This window comes from Lissotriton helveticus, chromosome 1_1, assembly GCF_964261635.1.
Source record: "Lissotriton helveticus chromosome 1_1, aLisHel1.1, whole genome shotgun sequence".
Classification (NCBI taxonomy): domain Eukaryota; kingdom Metazoa; phylum Chordata; class Amphibia; order Caudata; family Salamandridae; genus Lissotriton; species Lissotriton helveticus.
The window spans coordinates 1446289127-1446301435 of record NC_136057.1 but is presented as its reverse complement, the minus strand read 5'-3'; the positions used below and the strand labels follow the sequence as shown (position 1 = coordinate 1446301435).

General features: G+C 43.2%; 1 protein-coding gene across 6 annotated transcripts in view; it reads right to left on the bottom strand.

The window, feature by feature from the left end:
- Positions 1 to 9981, bottom strand: part of KMT2D (lysine methyltransferase 2D) — a 1543965-nt gene extending 1533984 nt beyond the window's left edge. For all 6 annotated transcript variants that reach the window (XM_078685770.1, XM_078685786.1, XM_078685782.1 and 3 more), the window contains exon 1: positions 9483 to 9981. The gene's annotated coding sequence lies outside the window, so the exon portion shown is untranslated. The remainder of the gene's footprint in view (positions 1 to 9482) is intronic.
- Positions 9982 to 12309: the final 2328 nt, after the last annotated feature.

Sequence of the window (12309 nt, the reverse complement as noted above, 5' to 3'; positions counted from 1 at the left end):
AAGTCAATGTGTGGTGCCTAGAGAACACCAGAGTATCTAATCTCCACATCTTAAGTCTCCCAATGCAGCAAGAGGGCTTGATCCAGACATGTTAAGGCTGAGGATGAAATGGATGAGGTTTAAGTGTTATGGTCAGTCCAGCTATATACTCCGAGACTTGGTAATGGAGCCACTTATGTGGAGACAGTTACTGCAGAGATGGGTTCTGTGACGGGATGAGATCAGACATCAGGATCGGCCAGTCAAAAATTTGTTTGGAGAAACTTCACATGTGGGGGCAGGGCAATTCTCATTCTGCACATTCTGAACAGGAAAACTACAGCAAAATGATAAATTATATTGAACAGCAGGGCTAGAGTGAGAGGCACTAGTACAGTATCCCAACAAGGTTCAGAGTAAGTTCTAATGAAAGTCTACACATTCTGAAAACTACAGATCCATAGCAAACTGAGACTGAACATTTCTAGGCAAGCTTATAGCGAAGAACAGCTTTAAACCCGGATGTCATTATTCATTGTAGACAATCCCATACTTTCTTACCTCCAACTGGATTCTGCCCAGGAAGAGGCACTGAAGCTGCCCTAATCTCTATCTGGGATTACCTTAAAAACAAAGTGGACCAGAACAGAGTTGCAACCTTTCTTCTCTTGGTTCTTTCAGCGACCTTTGACACAGTGGACCATTATACACTCAACCAAAGACTTAGGGAAGCCAGCATAGAGGGCACACTTCTAATCTGGATTACAACAGAACAATTATAAAATATAATCCCCAATTCTATTCTAAACTTACAACATTAAGGCAGGAGTCCCTCAAGGATCAATTACCACAGCCAGGCGTGTCAACATCTACATGACGATTCAGAAAAGGGGGTGGTGATGAACAGAGTGTCTGAATTAAGCAGACAGCTCTTACCCAGTCCAAAGATCAGGGCTTGATTCATCACCGTTATTTAGCTCACTGCCCCATCCCAGCTCAGAACCTGGCTATATGCAAATTAGTCTGTCCCTGGCCCAGTGCATCATGGGAACAGGGCAGACCAAACTACCAAGCCAATTCTTCACCAGAAAGGAGACAAGCTACCGGGGACCGGTTTCTGGCATTTCAGCCTCGTCGGCCCGGCTTGCTTGAATCCTGATGGAGCAGTGAGCAAGGGACTCATGTCAGAGTATACCCTGCCACACCTATAGTGGCCAAAAACGATTCAGAAAAGGGGGTGGTGATGAACAGAGTGTCTGAATTAAGCAGACCACTCTTACCCAGTCCAAAGATCAGGGCTTGACCCATCACCGTTATTTAGCTCACTGCCCCATCCCAGCTCAGAACCTGGCTATATGCAAATTAGTCTGTCCCTGGCCCAGTGCATCATGGGAACAGGGCAGACCAAACTACCAAGCCAATTCTTCACCAGAAAGGAGACAAGCTACCGGGGACCGGTTTCTGGCATTTCAGCCTCGTCGGCCCGGCTTGCTTGAATCCTGATGGAGCAGTGAGCAAGGGACTCATGTCTGAGTATACCCTGCCACACCTATAGTGGCCAAAAACGATTCAGAAAAGGGGGTGGTGAATCATTTTGTCCACCATAAGCGTGGAAGGGTATACTCAGATGTGAGTCCCTTGCTCATTGCACCATCAGGACTCAAGCAAGCCGGGCCGACGACGCCTGAAATGGCAGAAACCGGTCCCCGGAAGCTTGTTTCCTTCCCAGTATAAGAATTGGCTTGGTAGTTTGGTTTGCCCTGTTCCCATCATGCACTGGGACAGGAACAGACTAATTTGCATATAGCCACGTTCTGAGCTGGGATGGTGCAGTGAGCTAAAAAACGCTGATGGATCAAGCCCTGATCTTTGGACTGGGTAAGAGTGGTCTGCTTAATTCAGGCACTCTGTTCATCACCACCCCCTTTTCTGAATCATTTTGTCCACCATAAGCGTGGAAGGGTATACTCAGATGTGAGTCCCTTGCTCATTGCACCATCAGGATTCAAGCAAGCCGGGCCGACAACGCCTGAAATGGCAGAAACCGGTCCCCGGAAGCTTGTTTCCTTCCCAGTATAAGAATTGGCTTGGTAGTTTGGTTTGCCCTGTTCCCATCATGCACTGGGACAGGAACAGACTAATTTGCATATAGCCAAGTTCTGAGCTGGGATGGTGCAGTGAGCTAAAAAACGGTGATGGATCAAGCCCTGATCTTTGGACTGGGTAAGAGTGGTCTGCTTAATTCAGGCACTCTGTTCATCACCACCCCCTTTTCTGAATCAACATCTACATGACATCATTACCAGATCTGATCAATGAGTTTAACATCTGCTAAAACTACACAGATAACTCTGAAAATGGGAAAGCCCAAAGGACATCAAAATAGCAATAATCTTCCACTGCCTATGGGCTGTTGAGCAATGGATGACATGGAGACACCTAAAATTGAACGCCTATAAAACTGATACACCAACCTGTGGCTACGACCCTCTCTGTGCCTGGTCTGATGATCCAGGGCCACCTCCAAAAATAACTAAGGAGGTAAAAAAAACTTGGAATTAACATACACACAACTGTGAATGAATCCACGAGTGAATAAGGTAGCCAAAGCAGGTTCTCTCAAAGAAAACACTGATGCTTCTTCCCACACAAGGTTCAAACTGTCATCTCTCGTTCTATCAAAACTGAACTATGCTATTTTTCACGGCTTAACTTTGTCAAATATGAGAAGAGTACAAAGAACTCAGACCACTGCCCCTAGACTGCTCCTATCTAAAGCCACCAGCCCACATCTCTGCTTGGAGGGCGCTATACTGGTTACCAGTTGAATGAGATCCTCCTTCAAGCAGCTTTGTATCACACAAAACGCAATACATGGAAAAGGACCACTTTCATCAGGAAGAAAATCAACAAATACATACAACAAAGGAACCTAAGTTCAATAATTTGCTCCCCGCCTCACAATTCCTAAATACACGGAAAAAAACATGGGTGGAACATCTTTCTCTGTTCTAGCAGCCAAATCTCAAACATAAGATCCACAGACCACCATCTCCATTTCAGAAGATTAGTCAATAGCTGGCTCTTCCCCACAGGCCAACTATAGTCACAACTCAAGAATATACCACAAGAATATAATCAGACAAGTTATACTTCTCACAGTATGGAAAAGTGCTGTCATTATACAAGAACACATCATAGTACTTTGAAATATTCCTCCAGTTGCATGTAGATACATGTATATGAGAGAAAAACTATATTACATTACAAGATACATGTATATATCAGACCAAGTCAAAACTGCTGCTTCTACATACATATAGGTGCATATATAGAGGGTTATGCCTGCTACTAATAACTACAATAAGAGGCATGTGTATGTATGTTTATTATTATAGCTATTTAAAATCATTTTTTTAATGTACGACAAGATTAATGTGGACAGCAAACCATGTCAAAAATCACTGTTTCAATGTGCAAATGGCTATTTACATAGAGGGGTTTAATCAAGCAAACCTAATTTTACCAAGCGTGTGTATATGTGTGTGTGTGGACATAGACAAAGGCATTTTGCCGAAACGGGTCCGCTGTTGCTGGTCAAATTGAAATAAAGCTGTGCTGGAATACCCCTGAGAGTGCGGAATTCTCTTTTTTGATAAGGAAAGAGTTGGAGCGAAAATATATACACACACACACATACACACGTATATATTGGGGAGAGGATGTGGCCTAATGGCTAAGGCGGTCGACCTCAAAGCTGGGGGAACCAGGTTAGAGTCTTGGCAACCACGCTCAACATCCTGTGATTCTGGGCAAATCACTTAATCTCCCCGTGCCTAACAAAAATAAATGTGTCCTTATGCAACGCAACTGGTGCTCATGTAAAGCGCTCCGATACCCGATCCGGGTCAAGTTTGAGCTATAGAGAACTCAGAAAAAAAAAAAAGGGGGGGGGTCATACACCCACTTTTACTATTAAAAACATAAACAGAAATAAATTCCTTCCGATTTTCCTCCCCCCCATCATCCCAAACATCCTTTCACCCCTCCATCTTACCCATTCCAGGCAGCCAACAAGCACACAGGACCACTATTTACATGAACACTTATTACTTCCCCTTTTCAATTTCATTCCTATCATTCTATCCCTTCGGCAAACCCACCTTTTCGAATCCATTGCAGTCATTCTATCCCTACTCCGAACTCTAATAAACAAACACGCATGAAATCAAAAGCACAAACCTAACAATTAATGCACAGGAAAAAAAATAGTTACCTACTAATCTCTGGCTCTGGAGTAGCGTGCTCTCACCCCAAATACAAATTGTTTTACTGAAATGCCTTGTCGGTGTTTGTAAGCACTATAAAAGTACATTAACAATTACATCTGAACAGAACGGTGCTGTTAAGGCTTTTGTGCAAGAGGTAAAGTCAACCCGAAGTGTATAGGAGGGTTCTGGTGGATGAACCATTGCTTCAATACACCTCATTTGAGGAAAGTGTGACTACAGGTGTCCCTTCTCCCTCGCACGGTCTCATGATGCCACTTGAAGGCAACCAATATTTTTTCAACAGACTATCCTGATACAAACACCATTTGGTGCTATATGTATTTATCTAATTATTTGTCTGTCCTCACAAAGATTTTTCCTGACTAAGGGAAGATATTAGAGTGGTATCAGGGAGCATTTACTCTTGGTGCTGAAAAATAGCTAGGGCTAGAAACATGTTAAACAGTGGAACTGAGGTTCCCTGATATTTTCCCCATGTTTTAATCATATCAGATAGTCGGAAATTGTGGTGTGTGCTCCGGAACTGTGTTTGCTGGGAATGGTTAAGAAATTTAAGCCATGCAAAAACTAAAAGTGGCTAACTGCATGGAGACAACAGGCTACATTAGTTTTCTGTATAGCTCTTAGGAGGCTTAACAAGAGAGCAGTCATGGTTGATACTTGCTTAGTACATGGTCACAATATTCCTTGCTAATACAAGCAATATTTTTACTTATATGGGGGGTTTTTTTACTCCTTAATAAGTTGCAGTAGTTCCTGCATAACGAGAAAAAGTGGTCACAAATGCTGTTGTCAAGGATACTCAATTACCTGATATTTCCCTAATATACTGCCACTGCCATTTCTCTACCAGTTGTGGTTAATTTGTTTGCTTAGTGAGATTGTTTATATTTAGTGCAACAATTCAATATCCAGCTCAGTGAGAGTGGAAAAATTATTGTTTAATATACGTGCAATATCGAGTACATTCCAATATATGTGTAATATTTGTTTTTATGGTATAGCTAAATTACTCCTTGCTAAGTAAGCCACAGTTGCAATATGAATTACTGAATATGCTACCGTCACTACATCTCTTGTTTAGTATGATGGATGCAATATTTCCTATTCAGTATGGTAAGCTAAAGCTACATTTCCTAACATGAACCAGTCCTATTTTGTAGTATCACCGCTGTACCAATCTCTTGCATAAATTGCAACAATTCTTGCTCGACTTTCCTTCGGTGATTTTATTTTGCTGAACTCATATTTCTTGCTTACTTTCACTGTTGAAGTGAATTATATCAAGGCCACAGCATTCCTTCATGCATGTACACGCCTTGAGAAGTCTTACAAATGCTACAAACTAGAATGCCCTAACTTGAACGATAAGCTGGACCAATTGTTGGACAAATGTTCTCCCAACTTGAAATATAAGAGGCTGTTGGTTAAAGTTTGTTCAAAGCACTACGAATTGTGATCTTGATTAACTAAAAGGCCTGTGTATCAAACGCAAGGTAATGAGGACCCTAGAGCTGAGCTGTATGGGTACTTAGTATGCGCCCTAAAGGATTAATCATCCAAAATGTCAATAGAAGTTGTTTTCATTTTGACAGAATACCGGGGTTTGCTTTGAATGCCACTAAAAAAGTCAAATTATCTCAATTCAGTGTCTGTGGATTACATTTGGTAGCTCAATGCTTAAGCCTTCAACCTGCACTATTTTATTTTGTAATCTTTGAGACACCTCATAAGTAGACAGAGTGAACTGATCTCAGATATGCCACCAAATTTGGACTGCCCAGCTCTGAACACAAAGCAGTATGGGAAAGCTTGACTGATATTTGTTAAGAATATCATGCATATGTTAACGGTTTCAACTACGATTCACTTGCGACCTGACCTCACAAGATATTTGGTAAGTAGGTCTTCTCTGTGAGCATGCTAAATGATTCTCTATTAAACAACTAATGAAGGCATACAATTCCATAAAGCAATTTAACGTTTCATTTACAGCCATGACTTTGAAGTCCAACTATGTAGATCAGCAGACACTACAAAAGATGGATTTTTTGTGTTTGCACACCCTACCTGGCGTCTTAAAAGTAGAGAGGCTTTATACAGGTCATGAGTTAAAAACGCATCTGGACAAAGGTGAGACCGCAGAACGGAAAATCATAACTCTCGACTATGGGAGTACCGATCAAAATGTATGTGGGGACAAGAAGCTCAATGTTAACAGAAAAAGAATACAAGAGAAAGCCTGGGTCGCGTCGGAAAAATGGAATACAAACCATGATAGGCAAAGTGGTCATGATGAGCTCATCAAGCAGGTCACGCACGTATAATTTACGAACGTTAACTGGTATGAAAGTTTTTTAAATTCGGACTTTTGCAACTCGGAAGAAAATATTCCGATAGAACGAGTGCTGAGAGAAATAAAGTAATGATGTATGGTTCCACCCACTTGTAAGAAAAACAAAATTGCCCCTGCAAGTCAATGAAATCAATAAATGTTGAAATAAAAGCTTTCAAAAAAGGTATTCTTTCTATCAAGGTAGGATGCTTAACTGACTATCTGGAGCAGCTGCTTGGCACGGTGCGCTTCAGTTCTCCTCTGAAAGATGTACCTGCTTTGACAAGCCTCCCTTGATTAATACTATTTTGTTAGTAAGTGATTCAAAAGCATGTGGAACTGCGAGAACAGAATGAGGCTTGGGTTTCTTCATGATAGTTCTAATGAATAATACCGTTTGGTGTGTTTGGAAATATTTCATAACAATCAATCTCAACTTTACCTTCGCTAGTACATGAGCATTCTAATTAGAAAGGGTCAGATGCAATATTTCCTGCAAACACATCCAATTTAGCCCCATAAAGCCGTTTGCTCGTTACCATCTGTTAAAATCCTGTGTGTTTTATTTAGTAGTTAAGGTTATATTTTGCTACTAAGGAGTGTAGGACTCTACTACCTTGAATTCGGCCTCTAAACGTTTTGTTTACAGAATTACGTTAAAATAAAGTTATGGGTCTGCCTCTTACTTTATAAAGAGTATTTTTATGCAAGCATTGTGTATTTTCTTGCTTTCACGTCCACGAATACATAGTAATTGACCTCAAATCGTCAATAATGGACGTCACAAAAGCACTATCGTTACTGGCTTAACAGATGATACTAGTATTCCGCATACAAGAAAACGGAGTTATAGTTTTATATACAAACGAGAATTTTCCCGCTGCACATACATACACAGAAAATAGGGAAACCTTATAAATTGGTCATGCTGCAACATATCAGATCTACCTTCTTTCGAAACGTAAACTCTGCAAAGGCGGTGGCTCTACCTCCTCGGTGACAGGGATTAGTTAATGGTGTTAAAACCAATAAATAAAGTTTGCCAAAGTACGATCATGACCCAAAAGAACGCACACAAAACAAGAGCACATGGATGATATAAAAGTCTTACATACTATACGAGGGGTCACCAAACTGTTGAGAACCAAGGACAGCTAAATTAGTTTAAAGTCTGCTCATTCTTATTTTAAATATTTGCTAAGTTCAGGGCGTGCGGAAGGGACATTGGTATGGTTTTCTGACAACTTTGCTATGGTATTTATTAGCCCAACCTGATATGCATTTTTACTTCTTTTTTCCACACAATAGTGTAACCGTCAAACATGTATGCAGTGTACGACTCGTGCACAGTACTCAGCCATGGCAGTGTAATTAATGTATGCGGTGCCGTACACATAAATAACGTCCCAGTTCGATTTAAGATGTGCACAGAGTAATGTGCTCAAATACGACTGGTATCTACTTAAAACAGCTCCGAATTTAAAGCACACTTATTCAGATATAATCTCCCTTCCTTAAAAAACAAACAAATAACACCACCTCCTGAAACACATTCTAATAAAAGTTAAGTTGCATGCAACACAAAGACCAGTCAGTGGTTAGCATTTTACTTCCACTCAAGTATGGCAAAACCTACAGCACATGATGAGCACGTTACGAGGATAAAGTCAACACTGAGCACACGGAGGAGATGGTTAAGGGTGGGTCTACAACGGAGTCCAGATTAAGCACGTGTAGGGGCACGCTGCATTAGCAAGCAAAGCAAAATGGGGTGGGGTGGGGTGCAGCAGCATACTGGGAGTCTACTAAAAGAAGGGAGGGACAAACTGCAAGAAGTTATATAATCGGGATTACTACAACATGTCTGCCATTTGTCTGGCCTCGAAGTTCTCAGGAGCATGGGACTGTCTAAGCACATCGTTTTAGGCTATAACTGTCGGGGTAGCGAAAAATCAGGTCCTTGGTGACTGGACATTGAGAGTGTGACGTGCTTTGATTCGTGAGCTTGCGTACCTTTACATTACAGTATCTGTGTTTGGCTTAAAGCGAGTGAGATATTAGACTGGAGCATCACAATGAAAAACACGGGGTACATGAAGCGAGGGGGTATCCTAAAATAGCTGCCCATTACCTGAATGAATAAAATGTGGATGCATCAAGGTGGCAGCCTGGAGCACATTGGGAGTTTGTCCAAGGTGGAGAAGTCAGCAGCACCGAAGGACATTACAATGACAAGTAGGAGCATAAGAGGTGGCCCGTCAAGAAGTGGGGTCAGAACGCAGCAAGAAGAAGTAAACAAAGGGATGAATAAGTGTAGTGCACAGTAGATGCATCAAGTTAGGTAAGCTGCAGCACTCAAGACTAGATAACGGGTGGCGTTTGACTGCAGCACATGGGGTATCAAGTAGTCAATGCCACATATGCATGAGTAACCACAAGGGGCAACGGAACCTCTGTACTAAGGGGGCTGGGGCACAGACTAAGGGGTGTCAACCTCCAAAACATGGGTTTAGGGATGCCAGCTGCAGGGCGAGTGGCTGCAACACAGAGAAAGGCAAAGAAGGCAGCCCAACGGGACAATAAATGGGTATGGTGGGGTGTCAACAAAAGTGCGGTACAGGAACTGGGGAAGCTTGCTGCACATGATGGACATTTAAGGAAAACTTCAGATTATGTCATTAGATCAGATGCGAAGGATTCGTCCCGATGAGTTCAGTGCTCTAACAAACTGAGGGACACGATGGCTACACAAGGAATTCCGCAAATCCTCCATCTCGAATGACCCAAGAGCCAGATTGATAGGGGCCTGGCCTCCAATATAGTCATGCAAGAGAGCGCACAGCCGCAAACCGGAGGGATTAAGCAAGGCAACTCACCTCTACACTCCGCTCCACACCGGCTCCCGCGTCCTCATCCTCCGGGGCGGGGGCAGCATGGCGGGCTGCTGGGGGGAGGGGGGCGCGGACGGACAAAGAGTAGACCGGTATAAGCGGGGAGCGCTGCTAGGCTTTGCTTCGGGTTAGCCAGGGGTGGGGGTTCGTGAGGGGTCTATCCACAGCCCCGATCTCTCCTCCCGGTACCTCCTCAGGTCGCCATCTTCACACCCCGGGGAACAAGTAGTGCGGCGGAGGAACACTGCGGAATGGCCCTCGAGGGTGCGCTCTTGTTTCTGCATCCAATGGTGGCGCCGTGGTCTCCGGGATTCTTTCCCTGCGGAGAAGAGTTGTGTTCCGCTACAGAAAAAACATCCAGGAGAGCCCAACGGGGCGCGCGGCCTGTGACTGTGCAGCGCTGCGGCCCCGGGAAGGATTACTCCGCTGTTGGTTAACCCTCTGACTGCCAGGACTACTTCCAGGGCCGTCGCGCATGCGCTCTGCGGTAAGGCCTGGTCTGAGCGCAGAAACTGTCAGGGAGCGGAAGTGACGCCACATCGGGAAATCGAACACTGGCAGCAATTGGCAATTCGCGAACTGTTTAGCACCCGGAAGTGACATTGTAGTGGGTGGGGGGGGATACTCAATGCACAGCGTTATCGAATACTGACAGTGGCGCCTCAAACCTTATGTAGTGCTCGAGTTCGTCTTTGCATGGATTTGCAGTGACGAGGGCAGCAAACATTTCCATGTAATTGTATTCAGGGGGATCCGAATGTAGAGCAACTGTCAGAAACCGGATGTGACGACAATAGGAAGTGTATTGCATGAATCGGTTCAGGGCTGTGAGCTCAAAACACGGCTGCTGGTGTCAACTCTGAGGCCCGTACTTTTTTTTTTTAACGAAAACAACTCTGAAAGGAGAGCATTGTAGGTAAACTCAAAAGGGACAGGACGTGTTGACATTGCGTTTGTAATTTCCCGATTACGTTTCAGAAAACAAACGAGGATTAGCAAGAGAGCAATAAAGGTGTACGCATAATACTGGCCTCTGGGCCTTGCCATGAAACTACACATGTGGAAATTATGTCAGGTAAACCCTGGTAGTAGAGAAGTAAACGAGCCTTGGCAAAGCCAATAGGTCTCTGCAATGTAAGAGCTATCAGGCTTGTGTGAAGTACATGTATTGTTATTATTTAGTGTGTCACTAATTGTCAGGGTATTTCTTCCATGTTCATGCTTGTGTCTTTATTACAATCCCTAGGCGCTTGATAGAGCGCGCAGGTCACCCGACTATAATTTTACCATATGCACATTTTGGGCCCATAAATTCAATTTACCATATTTATTAATCGGGTAACCTACACACTACTACCAGTAACCCTAGTTCGTTCCTATTTATTTCCAATGTACCCGACTTACCAATCCTTGTCACAGGTACCTAAGATCACAATGGATAAAAAATTAGCTAGCTATCGCGCCAAGAATTTTCAATTCTATTAAGGACACGGAGGCGAGGATTATGCTTCTCTTTCTTTTAATGCTACACACAGCAGCCAATGAAAATCGTTGTATATGTAAAATAAACTACATTTCCCATGATGCAAGCATACATCACTTCCTGTCATTGCCCTTAAGAACTAGGCAACACCGGATATAGTCCTCTTTCTTTGCTCCGAACATGAGTCCATTAACAACATTGATCCAACATGAATCGCCTCCAACGTGGAAGAACAGCCAACTGGAAAGAATTCCATCAATCCGCAGGACATTCAGTCCATCTTCTTTTCAGAACCTGAAAAAATGAGAAAAATACGCCCGTAAATTCTGTCAACCAGATCATATCAGGGTGGGCATAATATTACAATACATGTAATAAACCGGGTGGGATAATCCTCGCCTCCGTGTCCTTAATAGAATTGAAAATTCTTGGCGCGATAGCTAGCTAATTTTTTATTCTATTACAGGACCGGAGGCTTCGTATTATGCTAGTTTAACGCTCTTGAAACACCACAGAGGAAATATCACCCACCGGCTTATAGTAAAACTGTTTGAAAGTGGATTCAGAAGACCAATCAGCTGAATGCATTATATCTTGAATAGTACAACCCAGCATAAAACTTTTAGACGCCATGGCGCCCCGAACAGAATGTGCTCCAAACACCTGGGTATCAATGCCCGCTTCCTGCATAATATATTTCAACCACCTGGCTATAGTAGCCGCAGTAACAGGTCTGAAAGGCTTCTGTAAAGCAATCAATAATTGCGAAACACCCTGAGGTCTTATATTTTTTGTACATTATTCGTATGCTTTAAGACATTGAACCACACAAAGTTTGGTATTGCTAGGAAAAGCATAGTAATCAACACATCTAGACATTGTTTTGGTTCTGGCCGTTATATTAAAAGAAACCCCTTCAGGGGTGAATACTCTACCCCTAACATCCAGGGCCTTCACATCAGAAGAACGTCGGCAAGCCGACAGACACAGTAACATAGCGAGTTTGGCTGAAAGTTGTTTTCTGGACAAAAGATCATTATGGGGCCAGTTTGCGAGAAAATCGAGTACCCTAGAGACATCCCACAAGGACGTGTATTTTGGCTTAGGTGGATTCGCAACCCGAATCCCCTTTAAGAGTTTACATACCATAGGATGCATACCTACAGGTTTACCATCGATCTGGGAATGGCCCGCCGAAATCGCGGAACGGTAGTTATTAACAGAACGATAAGCTAACCCTTCCGACGCTTTCGAGGAAAGAAAATTTATAATACAGGGTAGTCCTGCCCCCACGGGATCCACGTGCTGCTCCACGCACCAACGAACCCA